We start from the raw sequence: 21768 nt of genomic DNA, 5'->3' as shown, positions 1-21768 counted from the left end.
CAGCCTTTTAAACTCACCTGAGCTAACAGGTATGTGAGCTGGTTACTCTGCTGCGCTTAAAATTTCTTTTTTGGTTTGCTACAATGCCTTTTCTGAAACGTTGTCTCCCTCTGCTGGAACACTGACTTCTTTCATTTAATGCCTGCAGACTATAAAAGAGAAACCAACCCAAAAAGTTTGGTTGATTAGTCTGTGGCATTCTTTTAAACTGTTGCTTATGGCGGTCTCTGTGAGCTTCTCAGTGACATTCAGCCATCCAGGTATCCCGCCTGCAGTAGACGGAATGTGGCAATGGAACGCTGGCTGCGCGTGTCATAATAGGCTCTGAGCCTTTATATACCTGCGCACAGCAGCAGCCACCTTCAGTCTGCTGCTGGACAGCCAGCAGCAGCAGCAGCAGGAGAGGTAATTAATCAGCAACCCTCCTGCTAAGGGTAGACAGCTGCTCGTTCCACCCCCCCCCCCCCGCCTTAATTGGTTCTCCTCCCTTCCAACGGTGTTGAGGCGGGTGGGAACAGCCGGGGGTTGAGGGTACTGTGCTAAAAGAGGTGGAGTTATGCAGATCTAAAACGCGTGGATTGCAGCAGCAGCAAGCCGAAAAGTGCAGGCATGTGAGGGATCTAGAGGTTGACAGCATGTCTTCTTAACGGGAGTCCAGGTGGCCATCTCCACAAATGGACTTTTCAGAATCCTTGGGTGGCACCGTAGTCGGAAACCAATTCTGGTTATCGCTTCTCGGCCTTTTGGCTAAGATCAAGTGTAGTATCTGTTCTTATCAGTTTAATATCTGATACGTCCCCTATCTGGGGACCATATATTAAATGGATTTTTAGAACAGGGAGATGGAAAAAGAGCTTGCTCTGTCCACTCCACGCATTGACCTGGTATTGCAGTATCTCCAGGACCGGTGCACCCCTTCTTTAATGCAGTTTCTAAAATCAGAAAGAATTGAATTCAATGCTTTTTGTTCATTTTGCTTGTTTGTCGGATTTTGGGATGGACTCTTTGGCTTTGCTTTTCTTCTCCTCATTGGATTTTTCATGTTAAAAGTTGCAGAAGCCAGATGACAAGCTCATTTTGGTTCAACTTCAGCAACTGTGCATTGCATTGCCATGTAATGTAATGTAATGCAATGCTATCTATCTAGCTCTCCCTCTATACTTCCTTTTGGATAAACAGACATATTAGGCAAGCATTTTGGAGCTTTCACCTAAATAACTACAGGTGGTGAGATAAGCTGCACAATATAATTGACCTTTCAGTATATTGTTGCACACACACCATCTATTTAGCAAATGCCCTTGTTATCAACAGCAGCCTTTTAAACTCACCTGAGCTAACAGGTATGTGAGCTGGTTACTCTGCTGCGCTTAAAATTTCTTTTTTGGTTTGCTACAATGCCTTTTCTGAAACGTTGTCTCCCTCTGCTGGAACACTGACTTCTTTCATTTAATGCCTGCAGACTATAAAAGAGAAACCAACCCAAAAAGTTTGGTTGATTAGTCTGTGGCATTCTTTTAAACTGTTGCTTATGGCGGTCTCTGTGAGCTTCTCAGTGACATTCAGCCATCCAGGTATCCCGCCTGCAGTAGACGGAATGTGGCAATGGAACGCTGGCTGCGCGTGTCATAATAGGCTCTGAGCCTTTATATACCTGCGCACAGCAGCAGCCACCTTCAGTCTGCTGCTGGACAGCCAGCAGCAGCAGCAGGAGAGGTAATTAATCAGCAACCCTCCTGCTAAGGGTAGACAGCTGCTCGTTCCACCCCCCCCCCGCCTTAATTGGTTCTCCTCCCTTCCAACGGTGTTGAGGCGGGTGGGAACAGCCGGGGGTTGAGGGTACTGTGCTAAAAGAGGTGGAGTTATGCAGATCTAAAACGCGTGGATTGCAGCAGCAGCAAGCCGAAAAGTGCAGGCATGTGAGGGATCTAGAGGTTGACAGCATGTCTTCTTAACGGGAGTCCAGGTGGCCATCTCCACAAATGGACTTTTCAGAATCCTTGGGTGGCACCGTAGTCGGAAACCAATTCTGGTTATCGCTTCTCGGCCTTTTGGCTAAGATCAAGTGTAGTATCTGTTCTTATCAGTTTAATATCTGATACGTCCCCTATCTGGGGACCATATATTAAATGGATTTTTAGAACAGGGAGATGGAAAAAGAGCTTGCTCTGTCCACTCCACGCATTGACCTGGTATTGCAGTATCTCCAGGACCGGTGCACCCCTTCTTTAATGCAGTTTCTAAAATCAGAAAGAATTGAATTCAATGCTTTTTGTTCATTTTGCTTGTTTGTCGGATTTTGGGATGGACTCTTTGGCTTTGCTTTTCTTCTCCTCATTGGATTTTTCATGTTAAAAGTTGCAGAAGCCAGATGACAAGCTCATTTTGGTTCAACTTCAGCAACTGTGCATTGCATTGCCATGTAATGTAATGTAATGCAATGCTATCTATCTAGCTCTCCCTCTATACTTCCTTTTGGATAAACAGACATATTAGGCAAGCATTTTGGAGCTTTCACCTAAATAACTACAGGCGGTGAGATAAGCTGCACAATATAATTGACCTTTCAGTATATTGTTGCACACACACCATCTATTTAGCAAATGCCCTTGTTATCAACAGCAGCCTTTTAAACTCACCTGAGCTAACAGGTATGTGAGCTGGTTACTCTGCTGCGCTTAAAATTTCTTTTTTGGTTTGCTACAATGCCTTTTCTGAAACGTTGTCTCCCTCTGCTGGAACACTGACTTCTTTCATTTAATGGCTGCAGACTATAAAAGAGAAACCAACTCAAAAAGTTTGGTTGATTAGTCTGTGGCATTCTTTTAAACTGTTGCTTATGGCGGTCTCTGTGAGCTTCTCAGTGACATTCAGCCATCCAGGTATCCCGCCTGCAGTAGACGGAATGTGGCAATGGAACGCTGGCTGCGCGTGTCATAATAGGCTCTGAGCCTTTATATACCTGCGCACAGCAGCAGCCACCTTCAGTCTGCTGCTGGACAGCCAGCAGCAGCAGCAGCAGGAGAGGTAATTAATCAGCAACCCTCCTGCTAAGGGTAGACAGCTGCTCGTTCCACCCCCCCCCCCGCCTTAATTGGTTCTCCTCCCTTCCAACGGTGTTGAGGCGGGTGGGAACAGCCGGGGGTTGAGGGTACTGTGCTAAAAGAGGTGGAGTTATGCAGATCTAAAACGCGTGGATTGCAGCAGCAGCAAGCCGAAAAGTGCAGGCATGTGAGGGATCTAGAGGTTGACAGCATGTCTTCTTAACGGGAGTCCAGGTGGCCATCTTCACAAATGGACTTTTCAGAATCCTTGGGTGGCACCGTAGTCGGAAACCAATTCTGGTTATCGCTTCTCGGCCTTTTGGCTAAGATCAAGTGTAGTATCTGTTCTTATCAGTTTAATATCTGATACGTCCCCTATCTGGGGACCATATATTAAATGGATTTTTAGAACAGGGAGATGGAAAAAGAGCTTGCTCTGTCCACTCCACGCATTGACCTGGTATTGCAGTATCTCCAGGACCGGTGCACCCCTTCTTTAATGCAGTTTCTAAAATCAGAAAGAATTGAATTCAATGCTTTTTGTTCATTTTGCTTGTTTGTCGGATTTTGGGATGGACTCTTTGGCTTTGCTTTTCTTCTCCTCATTGGATTTTTCATGTTAAAAGTTGCAGAAGCCAGATGACAAGCTCATTTTGGTTCAACTTCAGCAACTGTGCATTGCATTGCCATGTAATGTAATGTAATGCAATGCTATCTATCTAGCTCTCCCTCTATACCTCCTTTTGGATAAACAGACATATTAGGCAAGCATTTTGGAGCTTTCACCTAAATAACTACAGGTGGTGAGATAAGCTGCACAATATAATTGACCTTTCAGTATATTGTTGCACACACACCATCTATTTAGCAAATGCCCTTGTTATCAACAGCAGCCTTTTAAACTCACCTGAGCTAACAGGTATGTGAGCTGGTTACTCTGCTGCGCTTAAAATTTCTTTTTTGGTTTGCTACAATGCCTTTTCTGAAACGTTGTCTCCCTCTGCTGGAACACTGACTTCTTTCATTTAATGCCTGCAGACTATAAAAGAGAAACCAACCCAAAAAGTTTGGTTGATTAGTCTGTGGCATTCTTTTAAACTGTTGCTTATGGCGGTCTCTGTGAGCTTCTCAGTGACATTCAGCCATCCAGGTATCCCGCCTGCAGTAGACGGAATGTGGCAATGGAACGCTGGCTGCGCGTGTCATAATAGGCTCTGAGCCTTTATATACCTGCGCACAGCAGCAGCCACCTTCAGTCTGCTGCTGGACAGCCAGCAGCAGCAGCAGCAGGAGAGGTAATTAATCAGCAACCCTCCTGCTAAGGGTAGACAGCTGCTCGTTCCACCCCCCCCCCCGCCTTAATTGGTTCTCCTCCCTTCCAACGGTGTTGAGGCAGGTGGGAACAGCCGGGGGTTGAGGGTACTGTGCTAAAAGAGGTGGAGTTATGCAGATCTAAAACGCGTGGATTGCAGCAGCAGCAAGCCGAAAAGTGCAGGCATGTGAGGGATCTAGAGGTTGACAGCATGTCTTCTTAACGGGAGTCCAGGTGGCCATCTCCACAAATGGACTTTTCAGAATCCTTGGGTGGCACCGTAGTCGGAAACCAATTCTGGTTATCGCTTCTCGGCCTTTTGGCTAAGATCAAGTGTAGTATCTGTTCTTATCAGTTTAATATCTGATACGTCCCCTATCTGGGGACCATATATTAAATGGATTTTTAGAACAGGGAGATGGAAAAAGAGCTTGCTCTGTCCACTCCACGCATTGACCTGGTATTGCAGTATCTCCAGGACCGGTGCACCCCTTCTTTAATGCAGTTTCTAAAATCAGAAAGAATTGAATTCAATGCTTTTTGTTCATTTTGCTTGTTTGTCGGATTTTGGGATGGACTCTTTGGCTTTGCTTTTCTTCTCCTCATTGGATTTTTCATGTTAAAAGTTGCAGAAGCCAGATGACAAGCTCATTTTGGTTCAACTTCAGCAACTGTGCATTGCATTGCCATGTAATGTAATGTAATGCAATGCTATCTATCTAGCTCTCCCTCTATACTTCCTTTTGGATAAACAGACATATTAGGCAAGCATTTTGGAGCTTTCACCTAAATAACTACAGGCGGTGAGATAAGCTGCACAATATAATTGACCTTTCAGTATATTGTTGCACACACACCATCTATTTAGCAAATGCCCTTGTTATCAACAGCAGCCTTTTAAACTCACCTGAGCTAACAGGTATGTGAGCTGGTTACTCTGCTGCGCTTAAAATTTCTTTTTTGGTTTGCTACAATGCCTTTTCTGAAACGTTGTCTCCCTCTGCTGGAACACTGACTTCTTTCATTTAATGCCTGCAGACTATAAAAGAGAAACCAACCCAAAAAGTTTGGTTGATTAGTCTGTGGCATTCTTTTAAACTGTTGCTTATGGCGGTCTCTGTGAGCTTCTCAGTGACATTCAGCCATCCAGGTATCCCGCCTGCAGTAGACGGAATGTGGCAATGGAACGCTGGCTGCGCGTGTCATAATAGGCTCTGAGCCTTTATATACCTGCGCACAGCAGCAGCCACCTTCAGTCTGCTGCTGGACAGCCAGCAGCAGCAGCAGCAGGAGAGGTAATTAATCAGCAACCCTCCTGCTAAGGGTAGACAGCTGCTCGTTCCACCCCCCCCCCCGCCTTAATTGGTTCTCCTCCCTTCCAACGGTGTTGAGGCGGGTGGGAACAGCCGGGGGTTGAGGGTACTGTGCTAAAAGAGGTGGAGTTATGCAGATCTAAAACGCGTGGATTGCAGCAGCAGCAAGCCGAAAAGTGCAGGCATGTGAGGGATCTAGAGGTTGACAGCATGTCTTCTTAACGGGAGTCCAGGTGGCCATCTCCACAAATGGACTTTTCAGAATCCTTGGGTGGCACCGTAGTCGGAAACCAATTCTGGTTATCGCTTCTCGGCCTTTTGGCTAAGATCAAGTGTAGTATCTGTTCTTATCAGTTTAATATCTGATACGTCCCCTATCTGGGGACCATATATTAAATGGATTTTTAGAACAGGGAGATGGAAAAAGAGCTTGCTCTGTCCACTCCACGCATTGACCTGGTATTGCAGTATCTCCAGGACCGGTGCACCCCTTCTTTAATGCAGTTTCTAAAATCAGAAAGAATTGAATTCAATGCTTTTTGTTCATTTTGCTTGTTTGTCGGATTTTGGGATGGACTCTTTGGCTTTGCTTTTCTTCTCCTCATTGGATTTTTCATGTTAAAAGTTGCAGAAGCCAGATGACAAGCTCATTTTGGTTCAACTTCAGCAACTGTGCATTGAATTGCCATGTAATGTAATGTAATGCAATGCTATCTATCTAGCTCTCCCTCTATACTTCCTTTTGGATAAACAGACATATTAGGCAAGCATTTTGGAGCTTTCACCTAAATAACTACAGGTGGTGAGATAAGCTGCACAATATAATTGACCTTTCAGTATATTGTTGCACACACACCATCTATTTAGCAAATGCCCTTGTTATCAACAGCAGCCTTTTAAACTCACCAGAGCTAACAGGTATGTGAGCTGGTTACTCTGCTGCGCTTAAAATTTCTTTTTTGGTTTGCTACAATGCCTTTTCTGAAACGTTGTCTCCCTCTGCTGGAACACTGACTTCTTTCATTTAATGCCTGCAGACTATAAAAGAGAAACCAACCCAAAAAGTTTGGTTGATTAGTCTGTGGCATTCTTTTAAACTGTTGCTTATGGCGGTCTCTGTGAGCTTCTCAGTGACATTCAGCCATCCAGGTATCCCGCCTGCAGTAGACGGAATGTGGCAATGGAACGCTGGCTGCGCGTGTCATAATAGGCTCTGAGCCTTTATATACCTGCGCACAGCAGCAGCCACCTTCAGTCTGCTGCTGGACAGCCAGCAGCAGCAGCAGCAGGAGAGGTAATTAATCAGCAACCCTCCTGCTAAGGGTAGACAGCTGCTCGTTCCACCCCCCCCCCCCCCGCCTTAATTGGTTCTCCTCCCTTCCAACGGTGTTGAGGCGGGTGGGAACAGCCGGGGGTTGAGGGTACTGTGCTAAAAGAGGTGGAGTTATGCAGATCTAAAACGCGTGGATTGCAGCAGCAGCAAGCCGAAAAGTGCAGGCATGTGAGGGATCTAGAGGTTGACAGCATGTCTTCTTAACGGGAGTCCAGGTGGCCATCTCCACAAATGGACTTTTCAGAATCCTTGGGTGGCACCGTAGTCGGAAACCAATTCTGGTTAACGCTTCTCGGCCTTTTGGCTAAGATCAAGTGTAGTATCTGTTCTTATCAGTTTAATATCTGATACGTCCCCTATCTGGGGACCATATATTAAATGGATTTTTAGAACAGGGAGATGGAAAAAGAGCTTGCTCTGTCCACTCCACGCATTGACCTGGTATTGCAGTATCTCCAGGACCGGTGCACCCCTTCTTTAATGCAGTTTCTAAAATCAGAAAGAATTGAATTCAATGCTTTTTGTTCATTTTGCTTGTTTGTCGGATTTTGGGATGGACTCATTGGCTTTGCTTTTCTTCTCCTCATTGGATTTTTCATGTTAAAAGTTGCAGAAGCCAGATGACAAGCTCATTTTGGTTCAACTTCAGCAACTGTGCATTGCATTGCCATGTAATGTAATGTAATGCAATGCTATCTATCTAGCTCTCCCTCTATACTTCCTTTTGGATAAACAGACATATTAGGCAAGCATTTTGGAGCTTTCACCTAAATAACTACAGGTGGTGAGATAAGCTGCACAATATAATTGACCTTTCAGTATATTGTTGCACACACACCATCTATTTAGCAAATGCCCTTGTTATCAACAGCAGCCTTTTAAACTCACCTGAGCTAACAGGTATGTGAGCTGGTTACTCTGCTGCGCTTAAAATTTCTTTTTTGGTTTGCTACAATGCCTTTTCTGAAACGTTGTCTCCCTCTGCTGGAACACTGACTTCTTTCATTTAATGCCTGCAGACTATAAAAGAGAAACCAACCCAAAAAGTTTGGTTGATTAGTCTGTGGCATTCTTTTAAACTGTTGCTTATGGCGGTCTCTGTGAGCTTCTCAGTGACATTCAGCCATCCAGGTATCCCGCCTGCAGTAGACGGAATGTGGCAATGGAACGCTGGCTGCGCGTGTCATAATAGGCTCTGAGCCTTTATATACCTGCGCACAGCAGCAGCCACCTTCAGTCTGCTGCTGGACAGCCAGCAGCAGCAGCAGGAGAGGTAATTAATCAGCAACCCTCCTGCTAAGGGTAGACAGCTGCTCGTTCCACCCCCCCCCCCCCGCCTTAATTGGTTCTCCTCCCTTCCAACGGTGTTGAGGCGGGTGGGAACAGCCGGGGGTTGAGGGTACTGTGCTAAAAGAGGTGGAGTTATGCAGATCTAAAACGCGTGGATTGCAGCAGCAGCAAGCCGAAAAGTGCAGGCATGTGAGGGATCTTGAGGTTGACAGCATGTCTTCTTAACGGGAGTCCAGGTGGCCATCTCCACAAATGGACTTTTCAGAATCCTTGGGTGGCACCGTAGTCGGAAACCAATTCTGGTTATCGCTTCTCGGCCTTTTGGCTAAGATCAAGTGTAGTATCTGTTCTTATCAGTTTAATATCTGATACGTCCCCTATCTGGGGACCATATATTAAATGGATTTTTAGAACAGGGAGATGGAAAAAGAGCTTGCTCTGTCCACTCCACGCATTGACCTGGTATTGCAGTATCTCCAGGACCGGTGCACCCCTTCTTTAATGCAGTTTCTAAAATCAGAAAGAATTGAATTCAATGCTTTTTGTTCATTTTGCTTGTTTGTCGGATTTTGGGATGGACTCTTTGGCTTTGCTTTTCTTCTCCTCATTGGATTTTTCATGTTAAAAGTTGCAGAAGCCAGATGACAAGCTCATTTTGGTTCAACTTCAGCAACTGTGCATTGCATTGCCATGTAATGTAATGTAATGCAATGCTATCTATCTAGCTCTCCCTCTATACTTCCTTTTGGATAAACAGACATATTAGGCAAGCATTTTGGAGCTTTCACCTAAATAACTACAGGTGGTGAGATAAGCTGCACAATATAATTGACCTTTCAGTATATTGTTGCACACACACCATCTATTTAGCAAATGCCCTTGTTATCAACAGCAGCCTTTTAAACTCACCTGAGCTAACAGGTATGTGAGCTGGTTACTCTGCTGCGCTTAAAATTTCTTTTTTGGTTTGCTACAATGCCTTTTCTGAAACGTTGTCTCCCTCTGCTGGAACACTGACTTCTTTCATTTAATGCCTGCAGACTATAAAAGAGAAACCAACCCAAAAAGTTTGGTTGATTAGTCTGTGGCATTCTTTTAAACTGTTGCTTATGGCGGTCTCTGTGAGCTTCTCAGTGACATTCAGCCATCCAGGTATCCCGCCTGCAGTAGACGGAATGTGGCAATGGAACGCTGGCTGCGCGTGTCATAATAGGCTCTGAGCCTTTATATACCTGCGCACAGCAGCAGCCACCTTCAGTCTGCTGCTGGACAGCCAGCAGCAGCAGCAGCAGGAGAGGTAATTAATCAGCAACCCTCCTGCTAAGGGTAGACAGCTGCTCGTTCCACGCCCCCCCGCCTTAATTGGTTCTCCTCCCTTCCAACGGTGTTGAGGCGGGTGGGAACAGCCGGGGGTTGAGGGTACTGTGCTAAAAGAGGTGGAGTTATGCAGATCTAAAACGCGTGGATTGCAGCAGCAGCAAGCCGAAAAGTGCAGGCATGTGAGGGATCTAGAGGTTGACAGCATGTCTTCTTAACGGGAGTCCAGGTGGCCATCTCCACAAATGGACTTTTCAGAATCCTTGGGTGGCACCGTAGTCGGAAACCAATTCTGGTTATCGCTTCTCGGCCTTTTGGCTAAGATCAAGTGTAGTATCTGTTCTTATCAGTTTAATATCTGATACGTCCCCTATCTGGGGACCATATATTAAATGGATTTTTAGAACAGGGAGATGGAAAAAGAGCTTGCTCTGTCCACTCCACGCATTGACCTGGTATTGCAGTATCTCCAGGACCGGTGCACCCCTTCTTTAATGCAGTTTCTAAAATCAGAAAGAATTGAATTCAATGCTTTTTGTTCATTTTGCTTGTTTGTCGGATTTTGGGATGGACTCTTTGGCTTTGCTTTTCTTCTCCTCATTGGATTTTTCATGTTAAAAGTTGCAGAAGCCAGATGACAAGCTCATTTTGGTTCAACTTCAGCAACTGTGCATTGCATTGCCATGTAATGTAATGTAATGCAATGCTATCTATCTAGCTCTCCCTCTATACTTCCTTTTGGATAAACAGACATATTAGGCAAGCATTTTGGAGCTTTCACCTAAATAACTACAGGTGGTGAGATAAGCTGCACAATATAATTGACCTTTCAGTATATTGTTGCACACACACCATCTATTTAGCAAATGCCCTTGTTATCAACAGCAGCCTTTTAAACTCACCTGAGCTAACAGGTATGTGAGCTGGTTACTCTGCTGCGCTTAAAATTTCTTTTTTGGTTTGCTACAATGCCTTTTCTGAAACGTTGTCTCCCTCTGCTGGAACACTGACTTCTTTCATTTAATGCCTGCAGACTATAAAAGAGAAACCAACCCAAAAAGTTTGGTTGATTAGTCTGTGGCATTCTTTTAAACTGTTGCTTATGGCGGTCTCTGTGAGCTTCTCAGTGACATTCAGCCATCCAGGTATCCCGCCTGCAGTAGACGGAATGTGGCAATGGAACGCTGGCTGCGCGTGTCATAATAGGCTCTGAGCCTTTATATACCTGCGCACAGCAGCAGCCACCTTCAGTCTGCTGCTGGACAGCCAGCAGCAGCAGCAGCAGGAGAGGTAATTAATCAGCAACCCTCCTGCTAAGGGTAGACAGCTGCTCGTTCCACCCCCCCCCCCACCTTAATTGGTTCTCCTCCCTTCCAACGGTGTTGAGGCGGGTGGGAACAGCCGGGGGTTGAGGGTACTGTGCTAAAAGAGGTGGAGTTATGCAGATCTAAAACGCGTGGATTGCAGCAGCAGCAAGCCGAAAAGTGCAGGCATGTGAGGGATCTAGAGGTTGACAGCATGTCTTCTTAACGGGAGTCCAGGTGGCCATCTCCACAAATGGACTTTTCAGAATCCTTGGGTGGCACCGTAGTCGGAAACCAATTCTGGTTATCGCTTCTCGGCCTTTTGGCTAAGATCAAGTGTAGTATCTGTTCTTATCAGTTTAATATCTGATACGTCCCCTATCTGGGGACCATATATTAAATGGATTTTTAGAACAGGGAGATGGAAAAAGAGCTTGCTCTGTCCACTCCACGCATTGACCTGGTATTGCAGTATCTCCAGGACCGGTGCACCCCTTCTTTAATGCAGTTTCTAAAATCAGAAAGAATTGAATTCAATGCTTTTTGTTCATTTTGCTTGTTTGTCGGATTTTGGGATGGACTCTTTGGCTTTGCTTTTCTTCTCCTCATTGGATTTTTCATGTTAAAAGTTGCAGAAGCCAGATGACAAGCTCATTTTGGTTCAACTTCAGCAACTGTGCATTGCATTGCCATGTAATGTAATGTAATGCAATGCTATCTATCTAGCTCTCCCTCTATACTTCCTTTTGGATAAACAGACATATTAGGCAAGCATTTTGGAGCTTTCACCTAAATAACTACAGGTGGTGAGATAAGCTGCACAATATAATTGACCTTTCAGTATATTGTTGCACACACACCATCTATTTAGCAAATGCCCTTGTTATCAACAGCAGCCTTTTAAACTCACCTGAGCTAACAGGTATGTGAGCTGGTTACTCTGCTGCGCTTAAAATTTCTTTTTTGGTTTGCTACAATGCCTTTTCTGAAACGTTGTCTCCCTCTGCTGGAACACTGACTTCTTTCATTTAATGCCTGCAGACTATAAAAGAGAAACCAACCCAAAAAGTTTGGTTGATTAGTCTGTGGCATTCTTTTAAACTGTTGCTTATGGCGGTCTCTGTGAGCTTCTCAGTGACATTCAGCCATCCAGGTATCCCGCCTGCAGTAGACGGAATGTGGCAATGGAACGCTGGCTGCGCGTGTCATAATAGGCTCTGAGCCTTTATATACCTGCGCACAGCAGCAGCCACCTTCAGTCTGCTGCTGGACAGCCAGCAGCAGCAGCAGCAGGAGAGGTAATTAATCAGCAACCCTCCTGCTAAGGGTAGACAGCTGCTCGTTCCCCCCCCCCCCGCCTTAATTGGTTCTCCTCCCTTCCAACGGTGTTGAGGCGGGTGGGAACAGCCGGGGGTTGAGGGTACTGTGCTAAAAGAGGTGGAGTTATGCAGATCTAAAATGCGTTGATTGCAGCAGCAGCAAGCCGAAAAGTGCAGGCATGTGAGGGATCTAGAGGTTGACAGCATGTCTTCTTAACGGGAGTCCAGGTGGCCATCTCCACAAATGGACTTTTCAGAATCCTTGGGTGGCACCGTAGTCGGAAACCAATTCTGGTTATCGCTTCTCGGCCTTTTGGCTAAGATCAAGTGTAGTATCTGTTCTTATCAGTTTAATATCTGATACGTCCCCTATCTGGGGACCATATATTAAATGGATTTTTAGAACAGGGAGATGGAAAAAGAGCTTGCTCTGTCCACTCCACGCATTGACCTGGTATTGCAGTATCTCCAGGACCGGTGCACCCCTTCTTTAATGCAGTTTCTAAAATCAGAAAGAATTGAATTCAATGCTTTTTGTTCATTTTGCTTGTTTGTCGGATTTTGGGATGGACTCTTTGGCTTTGCTTTTCTTCTCCTCATTGGATTTTTCATGTTAAAAGTTGCAGAAGCCAGATGACAAGCTCATTTTGGTTCAACTTCAGCAACTGTGCATTGCATTGCCATGTAATGTAATGTAATGCAATGCTATCTATCTAGCTCTCCCTCTATACTTCCTTTTGGATAAACAGACATATTAGGCAAGCATTTTGGAGCTTTCACCTAAATAACTACAGGTGGTGAGATAAGCTGCACAATATAATTGACCTTTCAGTATATTGTTGCACACACACCATCTATTTAGCAAATGCCCTTGTTATCAACAGCAGCCTTTTAAACTCACCTGAGCTAACAGGTATGTGAGCTGGTTACTCTGCTGCGCTTAAAATTTCTTTTTTGGTTTGCTACAATGCCTTTTCTGAAACGTTGTCTCCCTCTGCTGGAACACTGACTTCTTTCATTTAATGCCTGCAGACTATAAAAGAGAAACCAACCCAAAAAGTTTGGTTGATTAGTCTGTGGCATTCTTTTAAACTGTTGCTTATGGCGGTCTCTGTGAGCTTCTCAGTGACATTCAGCCATCCAGGTATCCCGCCTGCAGTAGACGGAATGTGGCAATGGAACGCTGGCTGCGCGTGTCATAATAGGCTCTGAGCCTTTATATACCTGCGCACAGCAGCAGCCACCTTCAGTCTGCTGCTGGACAGCCAGCAGCAGCAGCAGCAGGAGAGGTAATTAATCAGCAACCCTCCTGCTAAGGGTAGACAGCTGCTCGTTCCACCCCCCCCCCCCGCCTTAATTGGTTCTCCTCCCTTCCAACGGTGTTGAGGCGGGTGGGAACAGCCGGGGGTTGAGGGTACTGTGCTAAAAGAGGTGGAGTTATGCAGATCTAAAACGCGTGGATTGCAGCAGCAGCAAGCCGAAAAGTGCAGGCATGTGAGGGATCTAGAGGTTGACAGCATGTCTTCTTAACGGGAGTCCAGGTGGCCATCTCCACAAATGGACTTTTCAGAATCCTTGGGTGGCACCGTAGTCGGAAACCAATTCTGGTTATCGCTTCTCGGCCTTTTGGCTAAGATCAAGTGTAGTATCTTTTGAAAAGGCAGTTTTGTCCTTGGGCTGCCCTAGTAAATTGATGCATATTACACACTGGTTTGGTGCACTTGTTAGTACGCCAGGTGGCTCATAGAGTTATCTGAAGGAAAACATGGCCCTCCAGGATCGAAGTCACTAGGCTGGGTAAGTGTGAGGGCTTTGGAGCAATGTGCCCCAGGAGTAGGCGCCCTGGTGGGAGTCCAAGCTTACTGGACTGGGAACCCCAGAAAGACTTGGCTTCGTAGCACGCCGCACCTTTGCCAATCATACTTTCTGAGCAACCCCCCCTATTCCTGGCCTCCGGGCTAGGAAGGGGAATTTTTATAAACCCGGTCGGAGGTCCGGTCAGCTTTGGGCTGAGAAACCAACACAGGCTCCAGCTCCACTAGGGTGGCAGCTTAGATGGAAGCTGGGAGCACGAAAACGGCTCTTCTCCGGCTTCGGCTAGGGAGAGCATCGGAGATCCCTGACCCTCGCTGTGGCATTCTGGCTCGGAGGGATGGGGATGGTTTATTGGGGACCCTCTCCTCCGGGAAGGGTCCACATGAATCCTCGCCTCGTGCGCTGTTTTGGTGTGACTTCGGTCACATTTTTCAGTGCCTTGGATGCAGCTTCAATCAAAAAATCTGTTCTTATCAGTTTAATATCTGATACGTCCCCTATCTGGGGACCATATATTAAATGGATTTTTAGAACAGGGAGATGGAAAAAGAGCTTGCTCTGTCCACTCCACGCATTGACCTGGTATTGCAGTATCTCCAGGACCGGTGCACCCCTTCTTTAATGCAGTTTCTAAAATCAGAAAGAATTGAATTCAATGCTTTTTGTTCATTTTGCTTGTTTGTCGGATTTTGGGATGGACTCTTTGGCTTTGCTTTTCTTCTCCTCATTGGATTTTTCATGTTAAAAGTTGCAGAAGCCAGATGACAAGCTCATTTTGGTTCAACTTCAGCAACTGTGCATTGCATTGCCATGTAATGTAATGTAATGCAATGCTATCTATCTAGCTCTCCCTCTATACTTCCTTTTGGATAAACAGACATATTAGGCAAGCATTTTGGAGCTTTCACCTAAATAACTACAGGTGGTGAGATAAGCTGCACAATATAATTGACCTTTCAGTATATTGTTGCACACACACCATCTATTTAGCAAATGCCCTTGTTATCAACAGCAGCCTTTTAAACTCACCTGAGCTAACAGGTATGTGAGCTGGTTACTCTGCTGCGCTTAAAATTTCTTTTTTGGTTTGCTACAATGCCTTTTCTGAAACGTTGTCTCCCTCTGCTGGAACACTGACTTCTTTCATTTAATGCCTGCAGACTATAAAAGAGAAACCAACCCAAAAAGTTTGGTTGATTAGTCTGTGGCATTCTTTTAAACTGTTGCTTATGGCGGTCTCTGTGAGCTTCTCAGTGACATTCAGCCATCCAGGTATCCCGCCTGCAGTAGACGGAATGTGGCAATGGAACGCTGGCTGCGCGTGTCATAATAGGCTCTGAGCCTTTATATACCTGCGCACAGCAGCAGCCACCTTCAGTCTGCTGCTGGACAGCCAGCAGCAGCAGCAGCAGGAGAGGTAATTAATCAGCAACCCTCCTGCTAAGGGTAGACAGCTGCTCGTTCCACCCCCCCCCCCGCCTTAATTGGTTCTCCTCCCTTCCAACGGTGTTGAGGCGGGTGGGAACAGCCGGGGGTTGAGGGTACTGTGCTAAAAGAGGTGGAGTTATGCAGATCTAAAACGCGTGGATTGCAGCAGCAGCAAGCCGAAAAGTGCAGGCATGTGAGGGATCTAGAGGTTGACAGCATGTCTTCTTAACGGGAGTCCAGGTGGCCATCTCCACAAATGGACTTTTCAGAATCCTTGGGTGGCACCGTAGTCGGAAACCAATTCTGGTTATCGCTTCTCGGCCTTTTGGCTAAGATCAAGTGTAGTATCTGTTCTTATCAGTTTAATATCTGATACGTCCCCTATCTGGGGACCATATATTAAATGGATTTTTAGAACAGGGAGATGGAAAAAGAGCTTGCTCTGTCCACTCCACGCATTGACCTGGTATTGCAGTATCTCCAGGATCGGTGCACCCCTTCTTTAATGCAGTTTCTAAAATCAGAAAGAATTGAATTCAATGCTTTTTGTTCATTTTGCTTGTTTGTCGGATTTTGGGATGGACTCTTTGGCTTTGCTTTTCTTCTCCTCATTGGATTTTTCATGTTAAAAGTTGCAGAAGCCAGATGACAAGCTCATTTTGGTTCAACTTCAGCAACTGTGCATTGCATTGCCATGTAATGTAATGTAATGCAATGCTATCTATCTAGCTCTCCCTCTATACTTCCTTTTGGATAAACAGACATATTAGGCAAGCATTTTGGAGCTTTCACCTAAATAACTACAGGTGGTGAGATAAGCTGCACAATATAATTGACCTTTCAGTATATTGTTGCACACACACCATCTATTTAGCAAATGCCCTTGTTATCAACAGCAGCCTTTTAAACTCACCTGAGCTAACAGGTATGTGAGCTGGTTACTCTGCTGCGCTTAAAATTTCTTTTTTGGTTTGCTACAATGCCTTTTCTGAAACGTTGTCTCCCTCTGCTGGAACACTGACTTCTTTCATTTAATGCCTGCAGACTATAAAAGAGAAACCAACCCAAAAAGTTTGGTTGATTAGTCTGTGGCATTCTTTTAAACTGTTGCTTATGGCGGTCTCTGTGAGCTTCTCAGTGACATTCAGCCATCCAGGTATCCCGCCTGCAGTAGACGGAATGTGGCAATGGAACGCTGGCTGCGCGTGTCATAATAGGCTCTGAGCCTTTATATACCTGCGCACAGCAGCAGCCACCTTCAGTCTGCTGCTGGACAGCCAGCAGCAGCAGCAGCAGGAGAGGTAATTAATCAGCAACCCTCCTGCTAAGGGTAGACAGCTGCTCGTTCCACCCCCCCCCCCCCCCGCCTTAATTGGTTCTCCTCCCTTCCAACGGTGTTGAGGCGGGTGGGAACAGCCGGGGGTTGAGGGTACTGTGCTAAAAGAGGTGGAGTTATGCAGATCTAAAACGCGTGGATTGCAGCAGCAGCAAGCCGAAAAGTGCAGGCATGTGAGGGATCTAGAGGTTGACAGCATGTCTTCTTAACGGGAGTCCAGGTGGCCATCTCCACAAATGGACTTTTCAGAATCCTTGGGTGGCACCGTAGTCGGAAACCAATTCTGGTTATCGCTTCTCGGCCTTTTGGCTAAGATCAAGTGTAGTATCTGTTCTTATCAGTTTAATATCTGATACGTCCCCTATCTGGGGACCATATATTAAATGGATTTTTAGAACAGGGAGATGGAAAAAGAGCTTGCTCTGTCCACTCCACGCATTGACCTGGTATTGCAGTATCTCCAGGACCGGTGCACCCCTTCTTTAATGCAGTTTCTAAAATCAGAAAGAATTGAATTCAATGCTTTTTGTTCATTTTGCTTGTTTGTCGGATTTTGGGATGGACTCTTTGGCTTTGCTTTTCTTCTCCTCATTGGATTTTTCATGTTAAAAGTTGCAGAAGCCAGATGACAAGCTCATTTTGGTTCAACTTCAGCAACTGTGCATTGCATTGCCATGTAATGTAATGTAATGCAATGCTATCTATCTAGCTCTCCCTCTATACTTCCTTTTGGATAAACAGACATATTAGGCAAGCATTTTGGAGCTTTCACCTAAATAACTACAGGTGGTGAGATAAGCTGCACAATATAATTGACCTTTCAGTATATTGTTGCACACACACCATCTATTTAGCAAATGCCCTTGTTATCAACAGCAGCCTTTTAAACTCACCTGAGCTAACAGGTATGTGAGCTGGTTACTCTGCTGCGCTTAAAATTTCTTTTTTGGTTTGCTACAATGCCTTTTCTGAAACGTTGTCTCCCTCTGCTGGAACACTGACTTCTTTCATTTAATGCCTGCAGACTATAAAAGAGAAACCAACCCAAAAAGTTTGGTTGATTAGTCTGTGGCATTCTTTTAAACTGTTGCTTATGGCGGTCTCTGTGAGCTTCTCAGTGACATTCAGCCATCCAGGTATCCCGCCTGCAGTAGACGGAATGTGGCAATGGAACGCTGGCTGCGCGTGTCATAATAGGCTCTGAGCCTTTATATACCTGCACACAGCAGCAGCCACCTTCAGTCTGCTGCTGGACAGCCAGCAGCAGCAGCAGCAGGAGAGGTAATTAATCAGCAACCCTCCTGCTAAGGGTAGACAGCTGCTCGTTCCACCCCCCCCCCCCGCCTTAATTTGTTCTCCTTCCTTCCAACGGTGTTGAGGCGGGTGGGAACAGCCGGGGGTTGAGGGTACTGTGCTAAAAGAGGTGGAGTTATGCAGATCTAAAACGCGTGGATTGCAGCAGCAGCAAGCCGAAAAGTGCAGGCATGTGAGGGATCTAGAGGTTGACAGCATGTCTTCTTAACGGGAGTCCAGGTGGCCATCTCCACAAATGGACTTTTCAGAATCCTTGGGTGGCACCGTAGTCGGAAACCAATTCTGGTTATCGCTTCTCGGCCTTTTGGCTAAGATCAAGTGTAGTATCTGTTCTTATCAGTTTAATATCTGATACGTCCCCTATCTGGGGACCATATATTAAATGGATTTTTAGAACAGGGAGATGGAAAAAGAGCTTGCTCTGTCCACTCCACGCATTGACCTGGTATTGCAGTATCTCCAGGACCGGTGCACCCCTTCTTTAATGCAGTTTCTAAAATCAGAAAGAATTGAATTCAATGCTTTTTGTTCATTTTGCTTGTTTGTCGGATTTTGGGATGGACTCTTTGGCTTTGCTTTTCTTCTCCTCATTGGATTTTTCATGTTAAAAGTTGCAGAAGCCAGATGACAAGCTCATTTTGGTTCAACTTCAGCAACTGTGCATTGCATTGCCATGTAATGTAATGTAATGCAATGCTATCTATCTAGCTCTCCCTCTATACTTCCTTTTGGATAAACAGACATATTAGGCAAGCATTTTGGAGCTTTCACCTAAATAACTACAGGTGGTGAGATAAGCTGCACAATATAATTGACCTTTCAGTATATTGTTGCACACACACCATCTATTTAGCAAATGCCCTTGTTATCAACAGCAGCCTTTTAAACTCACCTGAGCTAACAGGTATGTGAGCTGGTTACTCTGCTGCGCTTAAAATTTCTTTTTTGGTTTGCTACAATGCCTTTTCTGAAACGTTGTCTCCCTCTGCTGGAACACTGACTTCTTTCATTTAATGCCTGCAGACTATAAAAGAGAAACCAACCCAAAAAGTTTGGTTGATTAGTCTGTGGCATTCTTTTAAACTGTTGCTTATGGCGGTCTCTGTGAGCTTCTCAGTGACATTCAGCCATCCAGGTATCCCGCCTGCAGTAGACGGAATGTGGCAATGGAACGCTGGCTGCGCGTGTCATAATAGGCTCTGAGCCTTTATATACCTGCGCACAGCAGCAGCCACCTTCAGTCTGCTGCTGGACAGCCAGCAGCAGCAGCAGCAGGAGAGGTAATTAATCAGCAACCCTCCTGCTAAGGGTAGACAGCTGCTCGTTCCACCCCCCCCCCCCCCGCCTTAATTGGTTCTCCTCCCTTCCAACGGTGTTGAGGCGGGTGGGAACAGCCGGGGGTTGAGGGTACTGTGCTAAAAGAGGTGGAGTTATGCAGATCTAAAACGCGTGGATTGCAGCAGCAGCAAGCCGAAAAGTGCAGGCATGTGAGGGATCTAGAGGTTGACAGCATGTCTTCTTAACGGGAGTCCAGGTGGCCATCTCCACAAATGGACTTTTCAGAATCCTTGGGTGGCACCGTAGTCGGAAACCAATTCTGGTTATCGCTTCTCGGCCTTTTGGCTAAGATCAAGTGTAGTATCTGTTCTTATCAGTTTAATATCTGATACGTCCCCTATCTGGGGACCATATATTAAATGAATTTTTAGAACAGGGAGATGGAAAAAGAGCTTGCTCTGTCCACTCCACGCATTGACCTGGTATTGCAGTATCTCCAGGACCGGTGCACCCCTTCTTTAATGCAGTTTCTAAAATCAGAAAGAATTGAATTCAATGCTTTTTGTTCATTTTGCTTGTTTGTCGGATTTTGGGATGGACTCTTTGGCTTTGCTTTTCTTCTCCTCATTGGATTTTTCATGTTAAAAGTTGCAGAAGCCAGATGACAAGCTCATTTTGGTTCAACTTCAGCAACTGTGCATTGCATTGCCATGTAATGTAATGTAATGCAATGCTATCTATCTAGCTCTCCCTCTATACTTCCTTTTGGATAAACAGACATATTAGGCAAGCATTTTGGAGCTTTCACCTAAATAACTACAGGTGGTGAGATAAGCTGCACAATATAATTGACCTTTCAGTATATTGTTGCACACACACCATCTATTTAGCAAATGCCCTTGTTATCAACAGCAGCCTTTTAAACTCACCTGAGCTAACAGGTATGTGAGCTGGTTACTCTGCTGCGCTTAAAATTTCTTTTTTGGTTTGCTACAATGCCTTTTCTGAAACGTTGTCTCCCTCTGCTGGAACACTGACTTCTTTCATTTAATGCCTGCAGACTATAAAAGAGAAACCAACCCAAAAAGTTTGGTTGATTAGTCTGTGGCATTCTTTTAAACTGTTGCTTATGGCGGTCTCTGTGAGCTTCTCAGTGACATTCAGCCATCCAGGTATCCCGCCTGCAGTAGACGGAATGTGGCAATGGAACGCTGGCTGCGCGTGTCATAATAGGCTCTGAGCCTTTATATACCTGCGCACAGCAGCAGCCACCTTCAGTCTGCTGCTGGACAGCCAGCAGCAGCAGCAGCAGGAGAGGTAATTAATCAGCAACCCTCCTGCTAAGGGTAGACAGCTGCTCGTTCCACCCCCCCCCCGCCTTAATTGGTTCTCCTCCCTTCCAACGGTGTTGAGGCGGGTGGGAACAGCCGGGGGTTGAGGGTACTGTGCTAAAAGAGGTGGAGTTATGCAGATCTAAAACGCGTGGATTGCAGCAGCAGCAAGCCGAAAAGTGCAGGCATGTGAGGGATCTAGAGGTTGACAGCATGTCTTCTTAACGGGAGTCCAGGTGGCCATCTCCACAAATGGACTTTTCAGAATCCTTGGGTGGCACCGTAGTCGGAAACCAATTCTGGTTATCGCTTCTCGGCCTTTTGGCTAAGATCAAGTGTAGTATCTGTTCTTATCAGTTTAATATCTGATACGTCCCCTATCTGGGGACCATATATTAAATGAATTTTTAGAACAGGGAGATGGAAAAAGAGCTTGCTCTGTCCACTCCACGCATTGACCTGGTATTGCAGTATCTCCAGGACCGGTGCACCCCTTCTTTAATGCAGTTTCTAAAATCAGAAAGAATTGAATTCAATGCTTTTTGTTCATTTTGCTTGTTTGTCGGATTTTGGGATGGACTCTTTGGCTTTGCTTTTCTTCTCCTCATTGGATTTTTCATGTTAAAAGTTGCAGAAGCCAGATGACAAGCTCATTTTGGTTCAACTTCAGCAACTGTGCATTGCATTGCCATGTAATGTAATGTAATGCAATGCTATCTATCTAGCTCTCCCTCTATACTTCCTTTTGGATAAACAGACATATTAGGCAAGCATTTTGGAGCTTTCACCTAAATAACTACAGGTGGTGAGATAAGCTGCACAATATAATTGACCTTTCAGTATATTGTTGCACACACACCATCTATTTAGCAAATGCCCTTGTTATCAACAGCAGCCTTTTAAACTCACCTGAGCTAACAGGTATGTGCGCTGGTTACTCTGCTGCGCTTAAAATTTCTTTTTTGGTTTGCTACAATGCCTTTTCTGAAACGTTGTCTCCCTCTGCTGGAACACTGACTTCTTTCATTTAATGC

At 45.4% G+C, this 21768-nt stretch overlaps 16 non-coding genes and 1 pseudogene across 16 annotated transcripts; all 17 read left to right on the top strand.

The window, feature by feature from the left end:
• The first annotated feature begins 727 nt into the window (after window positions 1-727).
• Window positions 728-918, top strand: LOC141209023 (U2 spliceosomal RNA). Its single transcript, XR_012279232.1, has one exon. It is a non-coding gene; the product is annotated as a U2 spliceosomal RNA (small nuclear RNA).
• Window positions 919-2035: 1117 nt separating this feature from the next.
• LOC141209022 (U2 spliceosomal RNA) lies at window positions 2036-2226 on the top strand. Its single transcript, XR_012279231.1, has one exon. It is a non-coding gene; the product is annotated as a U2 spliceosomal RNA (small nuclear RNA).
• A 1121-nt stretch (window positions 2227-3347) lies between these two features.
• Window positions 3348-3538, top strand: LOC141209020 (U2 spliceosomal RNA). Its single transcript, XR_012279230.1, has one exon. It is a non-coding gene; the product is annotated as a U2 spliceosomal RNA (small nuclear RNA).
• Window positions 3539-4659: 1121 nt separating this feature from the next.
• Window positions 4660-4850, top strand: LOC141209019 (U2 spliceosomal RNA). Its single transcript, XR_012279229.1, has one exon. It is a non-coding gene; the product is annotated as a U2 spliceosomal RNA (small nuclear RNA).
• A 1121-nt stretch (window positions 4851-5971) lies between these two features.
• Window positions 5972-6162, top strand: LOC141209018 (U2 spliceosomal RNA). Its single transcript, XR_012279228.1, has one exon. It is a non-coding gene; the product is annotated as a U2 spliceosomal RNA (small nuclear RNA).
• Window positions 6163-7286: 1124 nt separating this feature from the next.
• LOC141210054 (U2 spliceosomal RNA) lies at window positions 7287-7477 on the top strand. The gene has a single exon (XR_012280234.1). It is a non-coding gene; the product is annotated as a U2 spliceosomal RNA (small nuclear RNA).
• Window positions 7478-8597: 1120 nt separating this feature from the next.
• On the top strand, window positions 8598-8788 carry LOC141209017 (U2 spliceosomal RNA). Its single transcript, XR_012279227.1, has one exon. It is a non-coding gene; the product is annotated as a U2 spliceosomal RNA (small nuclear RNA).
• A 1119-nt stretch (window positions 8789-9907) lies between these two features.
• LOC141209015 (U2 spliceosomal RNA) lies at window positions 9908-10098 on the top strand. The gene has a single exon (XR_012279225.1). It is a non-coding gene; the product is annotated as a U2 spliceosomal RNA (small nuclear RNA).
• A 1121-nt stretch (window positions 10099-11219) lies between these two features.
• On the top strand, window positions 11220-11410 carry LOC141209014 (U2 spliceosomal RNA). Its single transcript, XR_012279224.1, has one exon. It is a non-coding gene; the product is annotated as a U2 spliceosomal RNA (small nuclear RNA).
• Window positions 11411-12529: 1119 nt separating this feature from the next.
• On the top strand, window positions 12530-12720 carry LOC141209013 (U2 spliceosomal RNA). Its single transcript, XR_012279223.1, has one exon. It is a non-coding gene; the product is annotated as a U2 spliceosomal RNA (small nuclear RNA).
• A 1122-nt stretch (window positions 12721-13842) lies between these two features.
• On the top strand, window positions 13843-13958 carry LOC141210769 (U2 spliceosomal RNA; annotated as a pseudogene).
• Window positions 13959-14481: 523 nt separating this feature from the next.
• Window positions 14482-14663, top strand: LOC141210536 (U2 spliceosomal RNA). The gene has a single exon (XR_012280700.1). It is a non-coding gene; the product is annotated as a U2 spliceosomal RNA (small nuclear RNA).
• A 1121-nt stretch (window positions 14664-15784) lies between these two features.
• Window positions 15785-15975, top strand: LOC141210134 (U2 spliceosomal RNA). The gene has a single exon (XR_012280311.1). It is a non-coding gene; the product is annotated as a U2 spliceosomal RNA (small nuclear RNA).
• A 1125-nt stretch (window positions 15976-17100) lies between these two features.
• LOC141209012 (U2 spliceosomal RNA) lies at window positions 17101-17291 on the top strand. Its single transcript, XR_012279222.1, has one exon. It is a non-coding gene; the product is annotated as a U2 spliceosomal RNA (small nuclear RNA).
• Window positions 17292-18413: 1122 nt separating this feature from the next.
• On the top strand, window positions 18414-18604 carry LOC141209011 (U2 spliceosomal RNA). Its single transcript, XR_012279221.1, has one exon. It is a non-coding gene; the product is annotated as a U2 spliceosomal RNA (small nuclear RNA).
• Window positions 18605-19728: 1124 nt separating this feature from the next.
• On the top strand, window positions 19729-19919 carry LOC141210895 (U2 spliceosomal RNA). The gene has a single exon (XR_012280888.1). It is a non-coding gene; the product is annotated as a U2 spliceosomal RNA (small nuclear RNA).
• Window positions 19920-21039: 1120 nt separating this feature from the next.
• LOC141210884 (U2 spliceosomal RNA) lies at window positions 21040-21230 on the top strand. The gene has a single exon (XR_012280877.1). It is a non-coding gene; the product is annotated as a U2 spliceosomal RNA (small nuclear RNA).
• Window positions 21231-21768: the final 538 nt, after the last annotated feature.

This window comes from Phyllobates terribilis, unplaced genomic scaffold (assembly GCF_046119375.1).
Source record: "Phyllobates terribilis strain yellow unplaced genomic scaffold, ASM4611937v1 Scaffold_169__1_contigs__length_4117513, whole genome shotgun sequence".
Classification (NCBI taxonomy): domain Eukaryota; kingdom Metazoa; phylum Chordata; class Amphibia; order Anura; family Dendrobatidae; genus Phyllobates; species Phyllobates terribilis.
This window is presented reverse-complemented; position numbering and strand designations above follow the sequence as displayed.